The 15863-nt window shown below is 43.2% G+C and overlaps 1 long non-coding RNA gene across 1 annotated transcript; it reads left to right on the forward strand.

Moving 5' to 3' along the window:
* The first annotated feature begins 811 nt into the window (after positions 1-811).
* LOC121108379 lies at positions 812-2284 on the forward strand. Its single transcript, XR_005842864.2, has 3 exons — positions 812-838; positions 919-1075; positions 1637-2284. It is a non-coding gene; the product is annotated as an uncharacterized LOC121108379 (long non-coding RNA).
* Positions 2285-15863: the final 13579 nt, after the last annotated feature.

The raw sequence follows: 15863 nt of genomic DNA on the forward strand, positions 1-15863 counted from the left end.
CGGAAGTGGCTTCGTAACCGCTCTGTGCAGCTCATCCGCCGCTCTCTATTGTGATTAGTCCTCCAGGTCCCGGCGAGCATGCGCCCGACAACTCCAAATCGGCAACTGTTGCTCCTAAGCGCTACTGCCGGTTCTCGGACCGCCGGCTCAGCGATCTCCTCCTTCTAAACCAGGCTGCCCCTCATCTATTTCCACTAGATGTTTGATGCCCGAGCCCATCCCGGGAGCGGACCGGTTCGGCTCACAGCTGCCCCCGAGCGCCCGGCGCCATCCAAATTGCTCTCCGCCGCGGCGGACCAGCAGACGTCCCCTTCCCCCCCCAGCCCCGCGCCGTCCCCCGGCCGTTTCAAATTGCTCTCAGCAGCAGCGGAACCCGAGCGGCTCGGAGATCGGCGGTCGCGGTACGGGCGTGAAGCGGCCCCGGCACCGCAGCATCCCAGGACCCGCCGGGCTCGGCACCGCGCTGCGCATGCAGCACCGCGCACGCAGCGTTTTGCATGCGCGTTTTCGGGTACGCACCTACGCACGCGGTGTCTTCGGCTCCTTGTTACGGAGGAGCCTTGCTTTTGGATGCTCTTGGATGCCTCGGCTGCTCCCCGACAGCTCTCTCGTCTCTCCCGCCGTGTCCATTCGTGGCTCCCAGCTACGAGCTGGCCCTGCAGAGCATCTGCAGCCCTGTCAGCATCAGCATCCAGCAGCGGCAGGAGGAGCTCCCCGTGAGCAGCATCTGCCCGTCCCTCCGCCGGGCTCTCATTGGTCAGAGGCATCTCTGTCAGGTGGAGGTAGATTTGTGACTAGCCATTGCTTCCTTGTAGTCTGAATGGTTGCTGGTAACCAGGTACACTGTGCATCAGTTTCCAGCTGCTGAAACTGAGTCTTAATAATGAAATAATGAGTCTTCCTTTTTTTCTCTTACAGCAGAAAGACCTCAGCTGGAGCCTGGGACTGCAACACGGAGGGTGCTCAAGAAACAAAGGAAGGGAGTTATTCTTCACTGAGTGAGGGCTACAACAGCACAGACTCTGAGAATGAATCCAACGCATCCCAGAGGAGGAAGGAGTTATCACCAGGCCAGGTTCCTGGGCGTTTTTAAGCATGTTGTTTGTGCTGAGCCAGGGCTGTCTTGAAAGAATAGTGACGGTTGCTTGGTATTTTTGATGGCAGGTGTTTGTCATAATTCTGTATTAGTTTCAGGAGGTAGATTAGAAATTATAACCACTGATAGTGGAAGTAATGCAGAAGCAGCAAACAAAATTGTTTAGTGATTCATAATTCACTTTGAGGTAAAAATTAGCTTTATCTACTGTTTTGTTAGTAAAGTTTGGATTCCTTTGTAAACTCGGTTGGTGTAGCTTTCTTGATCAGTCTCAATCTGTGAAAGAAGCTGGAAAAAAGGCAGGATGTTGATTCCGTTGAAAGGAAAAGGTCTGTTTTCAGGTTAAGAGCTATTCTATAAGGATCTCTTTCCATTCGCTGATATTCGTATATTTATAAGCTTAACTTGGTAAGCTTATAAGACAAACATTGTGTTTTCAGTTCAGAATTGCGCAGTGTTCCTGAATTGTGGTGGTTATTGACACTCGGAGTGATAGAGTGCTGCTTTCAGTCTTTGGCTTAGATGTTGTTTCCCTTGCAGGCTGTGTCCCCAGTGCAGGCTGTATTGCGGCTGCTCGGAGGAGATGTCACCTCGCCAGGACCCGAGCTGATTATCTTCCCTTGGATGCTTCAAATGATCGTCAGCTTTCTCGGAGAAGAGAAGGCGGTGATTCAGAGGATGAGGACGAGCCTGGTAGGAATCGTCTCCATTTTGTTCCTAAAAAGAGAACTCTTAGGCGTAGGATGGCTGAACGCGTGGGTGAGTTGGTGCCTTTTCTCCCAGAGAGAGGCTGTGTCTTTTACTGATGGATGTCCGGAAGAATGTGAGACTTGCCCAGTGAAGAGTGCAGTACAAAGTTTTGTCCTTGATCTTGACAGAGGACCATAATGCTTGGTGGTCCGTGAGGCTTATGTGGGCTGTTCCTGCTCTCCATACACTGACATTACGACTGTTATGGGAAAGGGGTAAAAACAAACCAACAAACAAAACACAACCAACCAGAGCCAGCCAGCCCTTTGGAAGTAGGCAGACTTACTGCATGCCAAGCGTATGTGGCTTTTCGGTTGCTCCTTAACTCATCTTGCTGTTTGCAGTTTCACTTACAAAGCACTGGTTTGCCAGGCTTGTAGGCCAATTGCTTTATTATTTGGATAATGGTTGTAAGTAATGTGCAGGTATGGTCTGACTCTATTGTTGTAATAAATGCTACGGAGAAACTTCTGTGTCTGTAGTAGATTGTGCATTGTAGAACACTTAAGGATCTTCCCTGTATGATGTCCCCACACTGTAGTCTGTTTTTGAAGTCTTACATGATATACGGGTTTGCATTGAGACATTTATCTTTGTTCTTCTGGTACTGCAGTCATCTGAGGAACGGTTGGGTAAACGAAGGTGGATTCTGCAAAATCCGGTTGCCATTCCTACATCTTCTGATTTGGACATGGTCCTTGTGTACAGGCTTTTCGTCTGCTGTCATCTGTTTCTATCACTTGTAATGGCTGTGGGAAGCGGTACTGTTTTTGAAGGAGGAGGTTGGGTGAGGAGTAGGGAAATAAGCAAAGGGCGTAATGAGGTGTGCTAACGATTGGTGTAAGTTGTAGTGCCTGTGAGCGATGGATCAAGTGAAGATGAGGCAGAAACAAAGTGGGAAGAACAGCAAATTAAGAAAGCTGTCGCACTCCCTCAAGTTATATGTGCTTTCCTAACTGTTGAAATCTGCCTTTTGCTCATAGGCAAGAGAGAGATTGTTTTTTTCCTTTTTCCTGGTAAATAATTGGCAAGAATGTTTTCTCTGATGTTGTGTTGTTTTTGGCTTGAATCTCCTGTTCTATATCAGACTAGGAAAACCTGAGTTACCAATTCTTCATGTCAGAAGGGAAAGGTGCAGAAGTTGCTGCCTGCTGCATGGCAGTGGTTCGAGGATTGGGAAGATTGCTGCTGAATTTCACATCCAGTATAACTGGTGTTCTTAGGTCCTCATACTCCATTTGTGTCTGGAGACCCCTCTGTTTTTGCTGTGCAGAAGATTGCAGAAGTTTTTAGCAGCAGACCTCGGTCATGGACTCGACTACTCCAAGACACTGTGTTCGGGTTAGATTTTGCCCTGCAGACTCCTGCTGTTTTAGAATGCAGGATGTCATTTAATTTCTATGTTGATGTGGTTGGAGATACGGTATTTAAGTTATAATTGCAGTCAAGCCAAGTTGTCAGAATGAAACTTCTATCTTCATCTTCATTGTTTGGCTGTAGCTTATTTCTGCTTTTCATATTAAAAACTGTACTGCTTGTGAGGTTTCAGCTGTTGATATTGAACCGCTATATATTGTGGGAAGCCATTGATGTCTTCAGACTGAGAGGAGGGCTGCTTTACCCTAAATGACAGATTGCTTTGTACTGATGGATGTGAATGGTGTATGCATTTTGCACCATAAGTACACAGCTTTTTGTATATACGCTTTCCCTTTTGTGGTGTACAGAAATTACCCAATCTCATCATTCCAATGTACATCTTTTTGTCATACGCTTTATGCATTTGCACGGTATGTTTTGTTGACCTCTAAAGCTGCAGAGGCAAAACTTACATCAATTGTGTATAAACATATTTAATTTGCATAAACTATGTGTTGAAAGTGTTGCAGTTCTCTTAGGAAACTTACAGCGATGCTTCCCTGTGTAAATCTCAACCAGCTAAACCTGCATTTGGTCCCCGTGTTTCCTTACCAGCTGTGAACTTGGAAACTATGAAAAAGCAACTGACTGAAGGGTAAGTACTGCTTTTAGTGTTAATTGCTGAGGTGTTCGTTCTGTCACAGCTGATGACAGCTTTGGAGTCTTATTCCTTCTTGCGAATATTGAAGGGTTTTGGGATTAGTTGTGTATTGTGCTTGTTGTAATGTTTAGCACAACATTACAGATTTTAACTTTACCTGGCAATGCTTTGTTGCGGGGGAGCGTTTGGACTTCTCAAGCATTTTATCACTTGTAAGAATCTGCCGCTTTATTCTACGTGCTGCTGGTTCTGAAAGGAGCGTAGGCACAATGTTATGTTTGCCAAGGAAGGAGAACTTCACTCAGGGCAGGTGGGGCTGTCAGTCCTTTTGTCGTGGCTCTTCAGCCTGTTCAGACAAGGCAGTGGGCAGCTGAGATGTCCTGGGTGGAGATGGGAACTTGCAAGGGAGCGTGTGAGAAGGACAGGTGGGGTCAGGCATCTGCAGCTACCGAGATAGCCATCCCCATCACCTCTCAGTGCTCACGCAGCCAGAAGCAGCTGTACTGATAAGTTCAGACATCGTGCAGCTGAAACACAAACATCTGCCGTTAACTTGTGTGAACCTCTGTGTATGTATACTCTTTTGTACAGACTGCTGCTGGCCAGCTTGTGTTCAAAGAATTTCCACTGAAGTGGACTAAATATTTCTGTGGAATTGTATGTTGTTGGGTTTTTTTGGCCTTGATCACCTGAAAGAAATGGATGAAGTGATGTGGGGAGTTCAAGTACAATCAAATGTGAAAGACTATCGAGAGTGGGAGACCTATTTGGAAAGTAACAAGAAGGGGAGGGAGAACACGTCTGGTAGTAATAGCTTGGTGATATTAAGTTGGTATAAATTAAGTGGGACGCACTGATGTATGCTGTATTCCTACCCACATCAACTTGGGTAGAATCTATGCAGTGTAACGTCGCTACACTTGCCATATTGTGCTCTTTAGGAGCGTGCTGTGTAGAGGAATATGGGTAACATGTCAGTGGGGGTACCTTCAGAACTACCACTACGTCAGTGACATTTGATGTTTTCCAAAGCATGAATCTTGTCCACACACAGTGCTTCTGTAAATGTTGGTATGGGTAAGTCTTGCAGTTCTTCTTTGCTCCAGTGCAGGTGCTATTATTAGCAAGGATTTTGTGCTTTGTTTTAAGGATATAAACACTTTGTTTGTGTTTGTTTAATACATAACTGAGCTCGAATCTGCTGTACATGCACTTATTCAGCAACGAGCCGTGTCGGTACTGAAGCGAAGGCAAGATGAGCTGGAAACGGAATCTACTTATATGCAGCACCTGACAAGTTAGTATGAAGTTACCAGTTACTTTCTGACTGAAATCTCATTCTTTAAGTAGAAACACGCAGTTAATTCTTGGATTATGTTTTATTTTCATGTGTAATGTTTTCTCCCTCCCTGTTGTCAGTGGGCATACTGTACTAGATGTCCTAGTTGAAATCCTTACCCAAGTAGGACGCGTAGTATCACTTCTCCGTGGTAGAATAGTGAATATAGCATGACCAAATGCTCGGTCAGTTTTGAATTACTGATCTCAGTGGCTGTCTATCAGTACTTGAAAAGAGAAACTGAGTCAGTTTTCCAGTAGATATTAGGTTGTTTGGGATGCAGGCACTGTAGAACAGGAGGACAAGGAAGGATTGACTGATAACTGGCAACAGCTTGAGAAGAGTGAGCTCGGGGATGTAGCCCTTTCTGGTTCTAACTGGTGTGCAGGTGGGGTGGGTGCAAAGCATGCAGACTCTGAGTGTGTGTGCACTCTGGGAAGCACAGCTGGAAGTGTCAGCAAGAAGGGCAGAGAGGAAGGGTGGATCTGGGGTCCCTCCCTGTGCTCACTCAGGTGCTCACCTCCCGGTTCAGGCTGTGACCTGGCAATCCCCCTGCACGAGGGAGCAGCCACAGCTGTCCTACAGTTCACTGATAATACTGACTGTGCTTTACACTGGACACTGTGAATTTTTCATCAGGAGGTTTTATTTACTTTGGTTAGTCTCCAAATGAAGAGCAGAAGCAGAATCAGTGTTCTGCATTCACCTCTTTGTCTTGTTCCTGTCTTCTGGTAGCTGGGAATGGCAAACCAAGTAATGATGGACTGGCGAGTGATGAAAAGATGAAGCTTCTGATAATGTGTGAGCATCGAAGGTACGTATAATTACATCTAACTGTAGTAAGTGTGTATCTGCTTCCTGTTACTTACACAGGGATGAAGGTAAATCCTTCCAGTTACTAAGCGAGCTGATACACACACATGCAAAAATGCCTTTCCTTTCCAAAGCTCAAGGTACATGGAAACCATCTGTTTGTTAATGGGGGGTTTTCTTCGTGCTGATTGGAATCTGAATGTTCATAGGTGCATCAGAACATCTAACCTACCCTCTGTTATCAGCGTAGGCCAGGTGCTACCTTTTGAACGTCAGGGTCTGCTGCTGACCTTAAGTTACTGGGAGCTCTGAAACCGTTCCAGTTGCATTGGTGCCTTGACTCATCACTGTTTGGACACAGGTCAGGACATAAGAGTTTTATTGGTTGAAAAACGACGTAATAAAACTTTGCTTGAAGCAAACTGTTAACCTTTAATGTTAAGTAATGCCAATAATTACATACAAGAGGTATGGTATGCAAATAATACATATAAATATAATTTTCTTGTTGATTTTGCATGCTCTTTTGGTATGTGGTGCCAGGACTAACGTTTTTTAGCCCCAGTGAGACTTGGATGCAGTCACAGTTTCTATGCAAGTTGTTGCATAAGCTACATAGAACTGAGATGACGGACTGTTGAGAGCGCAGTAGTTTCTTACAGACTACCTCTGGCAGGGATAGTATGGAGTACCATGTTAGATGTTTGGTGTTTCAGGTGGGGGGAGTTCCTAGTATGAATGTGGTGAAGTGAAGGTCGCTAGAGATGCTTTTAATGTCCTTTGGCAGCTCACAAAGTACCTTACTGTTACAGTCTGTGTCTCTTGGGTTGCATACTTACTTCTGCTTCCTCACTGTGTTTCCTTAGGCTATTGCTCTCACTGGGTGTTCTTAGTATATCACTGAGCTTTCTTTTACGTATGTACATGGTGAATAACTCACCTGAGTTCATTACAGAATGCAGGACTTGCAGGCGGCAGCTGAGAGAGCGTTCACAAACAGCTGGTCACCACGAAGGCATGCCGAGTGATGAAGAACTGGCTCTGACAGAGGTGACTGAATTCCGGAAGAGCAAAGGTTGGTCAGGATATGAGAGCAAAATTCCTCTGATATTGAGAAGGATTTTCAAGGGAGAGTGAAGAAATACTCCTTTTGAATGGTATATCGTTTATTTTCTACAGCATAGAATTAATGCATTTAAACAATTCTGACCAATGCCTTAGGAAGAATAGATAAGACCGTAGGCTTCTTTAGTTTAATCAGTTTTTTGTCCAAAGTTGGAATGTATTTCAAATTGAGATTTGAACTGCCTTAGTGAGCAGGTCACGAGGAGCTGGGAGAGGCACGATGCGTATTTGCTGAATAACAGAAGGAGGATTTTCCTGTCTGAGCTTTTAAGAGACATACAAAATATGAAATGTAATGGGTATTTCAATCTGTGCAGTTGTTCAAAACCGCAGAAGTCTTTTTGTGGTCTTCTGTATCTTTTTTTTTTCCTGAAAAAGGCTTTGCCAGAGTGCAGGACGGGGGCATGCTGCTTGCAGGGAAGACTTCTGTACAGGAGCTTTGCCGTGGGTTACAGAGGCATTCCAGAGCTTGAGATAAGTGTTGATAACTAGAAGGAGGACATCTTTTCCTCTTGCCAGGTTGCTTGTATATGAATCTCTTGCATCTTTATTAATGTGGAGCTGTTTGCTGACATTTTGACAACCCTACCCTCTGAAATCTAGCTTTACATTCAGTTTTAGCTTGCTGCTTTGGTCCATTCCGTGATTAGAATCCATGTAAAATTGTTAAATGACAATCTTTTGGTATCATTGGATATATTTTTGCATGGAGCTTTTTCTCTCAATCCTGACAGCTGAACAACGAATGGGAATGATCTTTCAGCAGAATTCTACAGACCTGAAAGAGATGCCCTGGTTCAGAGCTGTAGAAGGATTCAGCGATGCCAAAAAGCCGTCTGAATCAAAAAGAGATGATGATCCTGATGAAGAAGTTTTGCCTAGAGTGATTGAAAAAACTATCCTGCCAAAAATTACAGGTATATTAAGGTTGTCTTGAGGACGTTCACTGCAGCTAGGTAATGAAACCTTAAATAAGTGGTAATGTAAAATGATGTTGATAGTTACAATTACTTGTTAAGGTTACTGCAAATGAAAGGTTTAGCTTTTTGAATGTTTGCTTCCTTGAAACTAGAGCAGATAGCCACTTGGATATCATGAATGAAATAATTCCTGTTTTTCAGCATTTGCCAAGGATGTGTGGGATCCTTTATCGACTTCACAGACTGAGTGCCTTACACAGCTTTGTGATAACGTGTTTGAAAAACAGGTCCTGTCCAGAAGGGAATGCAGTCAGGCAAAACAGGTAAAGGCTGTTGTGGTAATGGCGAAGGAAGTTCTTGATGCAGTGTATGCATTCACTGTAAACATTCACTGTAACATACACTTAGCCCAGTTCTGGTTTTATTCTCATGCAAACCTGGGAGTTTATCCAGCATAAAGTAGGTGAAACTAAGTTGATGTTTAGGCCCTTAGTATGAAAAGAAATAATAACAAACGTTTATGCAGTCGCCACACTTGGCTTCAGGAAGAAGCTTTAGATAAGGTTCTGTTTGTATAGTAGCTTTGGTGCTTTGTTGTGTTTTTTTTAATACAACCTCATACCTGGAAAATACATTAATCTCGTTGTCCAAGCGGCTCCTGCATTCAACTGAATTAGCATTTTGCTTTTCCACATGAACAAATGTGCCTTCTACTGTTTCACTGTAGGAATAGTTACCAAACATTGATGTTTATGAACTCATTCCGACGAGAGTAACTACGCAGTCAACTTAGTGCTTTTTCGCTCCTGTAACTAAAAGCTTTCATAAATTGAAAGCTCTTAGTTTATGAGGCACAGCCCAGAGTCTGGTTCTGTGATCTTAACTTGGAGTATCTGAGGGCTTGTGTTATTTGTGGTGGTCTGCTCCCCCTTCTACTGCTGACTCCCCCTTTCTTTCCTGAAATAGTTGATATTGCTGATGCTTACTGCTCGACGGTCTTAGAGAGAGGATAACTGGTAAGAGTCTGGTAGGTGTGGGGTTAAGACACAGCTGGGAGTAGAGTGTTGCTAAGCCTGATGCAGCATGTTTGTCTGGTTACAAGCAGTGCTGTTCTGCTGAGAATCCATTAAACACATACTCGAGTGTTTCCAACTGCTAATTCCATTGGGTATTGCAAGGAGTTTCAGTTAACAGCTGTTTCTTTAGACCTTTATTCTGGTTGTCACTGCTAAAAGAATCCCATAGTTGTAATTCATCGGTGTTTAAGAGATGAATTGTCTGTTTGTCTTACTTTCAGGTCAAACAAAATCCTTATTTCCTCTTCCTCTTTTTCTGACCAGCACTGTGGAAGACAAATCATCGCCATGTTCAAAATTCCAAGGCAGACGGTTTTGGTCAGCTGTTGAGGTAAAGAAAAAGCACCGATCTTGTCTGTGAAAAGCATTTTAGTTAAAAGTAGACTGTCGTCTTTGAGGAAATGTATCTTCAGTCGAATCTGATTCCTGAGAGTTTAATGTATTTTAATAGGAAGGTTAGCTATTTTTGTCAGTGAGCTATTTATGCTCACCCACCTCTGATATGTAGTCAAGAGACTTTAATTTCATCATCTGTTCTTGCTAACCTTCCATGAGATCAGTCATTGGCACTCTGTGGATAGGTCTGTTTCCTCAGTATGTGCATACAGTGCCCATGTTGCTCTTGTAGAATAGAATCCCTGCACGTGCGTATAAGCGTATTAGTATAGCTTTATTCAGTCTAAAGTGCTGAGTTAGGAATGTCTGAATGCCTGTGATTCAATTCCCTCTTAGATCCGTTTCCTCTATGAGTGTGTTTGGATTCATACTAAAGATGAGGTTTAGATGCAGGAAAACACATTAACGTCCCATTTCCCCTGCTGTGTGTGCTAACAAGGCCATGGTGACAGCTCTGCAGAGGCTTCCTGCTGCCATGTTGTACATTCCTGTAGAAAAATCAGGGAATTTGGGAATGTTGAGGACTTGCCATATTCACTCCTGGGGCAAGCTGTTGTGTAAGGGTTTGTCATGGACAGATGCAGAGAAGACAAGAGGGAGCTTAGTGCTGATACCTGGCAGACACAAAACAGACATAATATTCTGGTATCACCTTCTGAGACCGTGTATTGCCTGACTTAAATGTCCTGTCAAATACATGCAAGTTTCTAAAAGCAGGACCAGTGGTATTCCACTGCAGATTGAAGTTTTCTCCTTTCAGTTTGTTTTCCATCCTCACTGTCAGGGTTCTCTTTAGAAGTGGTGATGTGCAGAGCAGTTGAAAATGTGCTTGTGTTGGGTATCTTCTGACAGTTTGCCTCTCTTTTTTTTCTGGAGTGAAGTCATGAATCCGTTTACCCCAGAGTAAGTAGTACTGCGGGTCATGCATTAAACTCTTTGGATCTGTTCAGCAGTTTTAGTGTGTCTTATCTGTGTTTGAGACTGCCGTTGTGCAGCCCCTATTGGTGCTGTCTTTTAAAGCAGGTGATCATCTGCAGGCTGCCTATCGGGAATGTCCTCTAAACCATGCCCAGAAATTGTATGGGAGAGTACTCACAAAGGGCTGGGCGAGAAGAGGACAGGAACTATTTTAATGAGGAAGTACAGTTGATGAGGTTTTGATGTTTGTGCCATCATACAGTCTAACTTTCCTAGCAGCTCATGCAGTCAAAAGGAAGTGTCCTGCCAAACACTCCAGAGAAGTATGCAGTAGTCGTGGGCTTTGCGACTGCTTTCTGACTGGTGACTGCTAAGATCACGTCCTGTGTCTGTGTGGGTGAACTACCTTGAGGTTAACAGTTACCTTGACATTAACCATTCTGTGTTGAGGGGGAGACCAGCCATGTTCTTACGCTGGGCTTAAGTCTTTTTAAATAGTCATTTCTACAGTGATAACAGGTAACTGAAGACAACTCTTGCTAACGAATAATACTGAGGTCAAGTACAAAAGAATCTTTTTGCTGCTATGGACCAAGGCTATCAACCTTACCTGTGTTGTGAGGCTGGTGGCATGTAATCTTATGTAGCATATGCAGTAGTGGTTGTTTTTTCATTCTGTCACAGATTCTCTCCAATGTTCACTTAGAATTGGATCTCAATTGCTGTTGATCCCTGTTTCTTGCTGAGCTTGGTGTCTTTGTACACGTGCACACCTCTGGTGTCTTTGTACATGTGTACACCTTCAGATTTGACCACTGGCTTTTCTCTCAAAAAATAAAGCATAGTTGTTTTCTGTTCTTGGGTGTTAGCAAATTGTTAACCAATTGGAAGGGTAACATGCTCTTTCTTTCCTTGGGAGGTGATGTGTGTATGTATGAGGGTACAGCTCATAGGCACATGTAAAATTAATCTACTTCAAAATACTATTTATGATCTGTAGTTTTTTAGTGACTAATTGGCAGTAAGCTTGGAGAGAATAAATCCTGTTTTTTGAGTACTGAGATTGGATGGACATGGTATCTTTTAAGTTTAAAAAGGAGGTTCTAATGCACCCTCAGCCATCAGATATGCATGTTCTGTTTCTCCATTACTGCAGCTGCTCTCCAAGGTTCTCCTTTGGGATGAGACTGTACAGGAAGACACAGTCCGTGGTGTGGGACTGAGCAAGCTGCTGAATCGTTACCTTCTTCTGAACCTCTTCAACACACCACCAGGGCCAGAAAACATAGAGAAGTGTAAAGCGGTGAAAGGTCTTATTTCCATGGGGACAGATGTAGTCTGAAGGGTAATTATTTAACATTTGAAGTTGTTTTTTTGTTTGTTTTTTTGTTTTTTAATGACCTTGGTGTATAAAAGAATTTCAAAGCAAGCATTGGTTCCTAGGCTTTAGGAATAACTGCTTAAAATGACGGTTTTGTTTTTTGAAGAGTAAACACTGCCAATAATAACTGAACTAGCCAAAAGGAGAAGTCTGCCAGAAGTGGTGTGACTTAGTTTTATTGAAAGCCTTTTTTTTTTTCTTTTTTCTTTTCTTTCAGAATACTCTCTGGGTGAACAGGTGGTTGCATGCTTCCCAGAAAGGTGGTTCCAAAATCTTGGAAGTGGGTCAACTCTCCCCGAGTCAGTGAACTTCTGCCAGCATTTGGTTCAGTGAGCACGTATGCTTCACAGGAATAACCACAGGTAACAAACAACATGTTCTTTGGGATGCAGCACTTGCTCATATTCTTTATGTTAGTATTTCTTTTAGGGACGTGGTTCAATGGGCATGGTGGTGATGGGTTGACAGTTGGACTAGATGATCTTTGTGGTTTTTTCCAACCTTAATGATTCTATGATTCTTAAATTCCTCAAGCCTCATGCATTTAACACTTTCAGTGATGTACTTCCAACATCTACGTACAACTAAAGATGCAGTCCATAATGTAAAATGGATCGCTTTTGCAGTACTAGTTCAGGCTAGTTTGAGGCTCTAGACGTTGGGTGCAGTTAGAGGTCAGTGTAGCTCAAGGCACGTTTTAGCTTTATTGATTTTGAAGTCAGGTGTGAATGTGTTGCTATGTCAACTTGTTTTTGTAATAGTGATGAAACTGAAGAAGTTGTTCTCCTGTTGGTGAAAGTCAAGGCTCTGCGTATTGCTGAAGAGCTCGCTGAAGAGTGCAAACGGGAACATCTTAAATCTGTGATCAGGAAATAAGGATTTCTTTGAAGCAGCAGTTCTTTTACTGAAACAAGCCTGATGCTCACTCTAAAAAAAGTGGTCATGTTTAATGAGTGGACTGCCTGCAGTTGTTTTACTGTGAAATATTTTGTTTTTTTTTTTTTTTCCAAATGTCTTCTGATGCCATCTACTCCTAGATAGAATCACAATGGTCAGTGTGAAGTGCAGGTGTTCTGAAATATATGACGAAGCCTCATTGCTTTGTTCCTTTGGGAAGGATGACTGCAGTGAGTGCCTGTAACGTTACCACTGCTGGTGAGCAGACAACTTTACAAGCTGTTTTCAGTACCACACCAAATCACTCTGACTCGGGAGTCACTGAACTCTAACTTATTGTCCACTTAATGAGATAACTCTACCAAACTCACATTGAGTTCTTCATAGCTTTTTGATCCCGACACAGAAGCAGGAATTCTGTATGCAGTGAGAAGTCTGATCTATGAACATCTACTGATGGTAAACGAGTGCTTAATAAGGTAAGAAGTTGCACAGGAGAACGTCTTAACTACGCTTACTCTTCTCCAGAGTATGATTTGTAGTGGAGCTTTGTACTTGAGATACAGACTGGACTTTGTGCGCAGACTTGGAGCTGTCACCCGCCCTCATTTATCAGACGAGCAGAACAACAACTCCAGTTACCTTCTAGTAATTGGCTGTCTAAGGACATTTTACTTTTGCTTCCCTCTAACACCCATTAAACCTCATTTCACCGTACCCATGTTGGATTTCTAATGTTGTGTAACTTCGTATATGTGCAGTAAATATTACTGCTGCAGAATAAAAAGGATGTTTTACTGTAGAAACAGCAGTGCGCCACAAGTTCTGCTAAGTTTGCTATTGCCTGCTTCTCTAAAATGTTATGTATGGGTCTTCCATTTAACTCTTGGGGGCTTTTATTCCCTATGGTTTTTCTGTTGTTTTTTATTACAGAATATGTATTTTTGTAAACTATTTTAATTGTAAATAGCATTCATCAGTGTTATAGACAACAATGACTTTTAAAATAAAAGCAAAACCATTATTTTGAAAAGTAAAGATGTTTTTGTGTTAATGAGACTTTTAACGCTTTCAAGTCTTGAACACGACAGGAATGTTATGTGAAGTATGGAAAAAAACTGTGGCACTGCTGGCGCTTCATTATCTGCAGGATTTAGGAGTTCTGTTGTAAGTAATTGTGCACTTCTACTTTCCTGAGTGCAAAGAAAATACAACTGATGGGTAATCAGCTGAAGCATGTGATCTCCATGCTTGCTTTTGTCTCCTCTGCTTCCTTATTCATGTTGAAAGTTGCTCCCGAAGAAATTAGTCTTGTGGTGCTATGAAATTGGAAATCGTTTCTGTCACACTTTACCTCTGTAGAGTCTTCTGACAGCGGCTGCAGACGTCAGTTGTCATGACTGGTAAGCAGGGGAAGGCAGTTTTTACTGGAGCTCAGAAGCCCCATCTCAGTTGAGTATCCTTGAGAACCTACCGTGCCACTTTGTGGTGAACCTTGCACCCATTCACACAATCTGACTGGAGTAACAGCTAATCTGGCTTCATTCTTTCAGGCTGCTTTCAAAACGTTGGTATTACTGCTTTGTTGTCAGGTTACTATTGGTGCTTTATCAGATGTCATTTCAAAAGTGTTGTTACAGGACAGCTAAGCAGCACTTACTCTCAGATTGTCCAGCTGGGCTTCTGTACATCTGCTTCCCTGCCATAGCCCCCTTCTGAACATCTTGAATGAAGCATTTTCACAATTGGCCCCTGTCTACTTGGCAAAGGCAGAAGAAACAGTTATTTGGAAGTGACAACACAATAACTGCAAGCCCCTTCTATTAGCTGTGATTTAGAAGGGAAGGCAGAAGCAGGGCTGAACACACTGTAACGCTGTTTTCAGGAATGGATAGTTTAACATTCAGATGAGAACTGCTGAAATTTCACTGTCTTTTATTTGCATACGAAACTTGAAAACTGACAATTCTTACATTGAACTCAAAGCTGTTACTTGTTCAGCTCTTCACTCACTTCCCTCCGTATTTATTCCTCTATTTTGAAGTATCGTATTCTCGCAGCATCTCGAATTCCAGCCAGGGCTGCTTCCACTTCTGTGCTTCCTTCATTTTTTTCTCGGGTAGCTCAATTTTTTTTCCTTTTATGTTGTATTTCGGCCTCTCCCACCGTTTTGACCATGGTTGAGGTTTCATTCTGACCTGCAGCTAGAGGGAAAGATTTTTTTAAAAAGAAAAAAGGTATTAAAAGGTCAGAAGGTCAGAATTCTGACTGTGAAGCAAAGCAGTGAGACAAGTGCTGCTTTAAGAGAAGAAAGCAGCCCGATCTGTCAGCAAACTAAGGGACTGCTGGACACCAGTGGGAGAAAAGGGATTTTGGGTCTGTGTGGCTGTTACGTTTGTTCATATACCTAAATAACACTGATTTATTACACCGTCCTTAAGTTGATATGCTGTTAACTCTCTTCTACGCTTCTAACTCTGTTACTTACTAAGGAAAGAAGAATAGGACAGCAGCAGTTTTTCCTTTTCCCTGTAAGCTAAGTCGGATAGCATTCTCTTACCAGTCTGCCAGACCTTCTGAGATGCACATCTTGCTAACTGCTCCTTCCACCCCCCACATCAGTAGCATTAAGTTTCCATAGCGCTGGCTGTTCTGTCTGCACAGTGTAATACAGAGGCATCTGCAGGCCGTTACTCCTTGCACGTCTCCTAAGTTACCTACTGAGGAAGGCAGGTACTTTGGTTATGAATGTTCTTTCCCAACAGGAGTAGCATTTAGGTACCAAATTTTACATGCTTGTATCACCTTGATAACTACCACAAGTAAAAGCTGTTTAACAGCCTTCCAGGCCATTGTAGAATGGCCACTTGGAAGAGACTCACAAGGATCATAGGAGTTCAACCCCTGCCTCCACATAAGACCAACCCCTGCCTCCACATAAAACCAGCCACACTATGTCTGAGAGTGGTGTCCAAAGGCTCCTTGAACTCTGGCATATTTTGTGCATGGTCAACCTCTGGGGCAGAAGCTTTTCCACCCTGACCCTCCCCTGATGCAGTCCTCCATCTGGCCCTGAAATGGAGCCCTGCAGAAACCCCAGGTGACTGCTCACCATCCTGATATAATCCCGGT

Source organism: Gallus gallus, chromosome Z (assembly GCF_016699485.2).
Source record: "Gallus gallus isolate bGalGal1 chromosome Z, bGalGal1.mat.broiler.GRCg7b, whole genome shotgun sequence".
In the NCBI taxonomy this organism is placed as follows: Eukaryota; Metazoa; Chordata; class Aves; order Galliformes; family Phasianidae; genus Gallus; species Gallus gallus.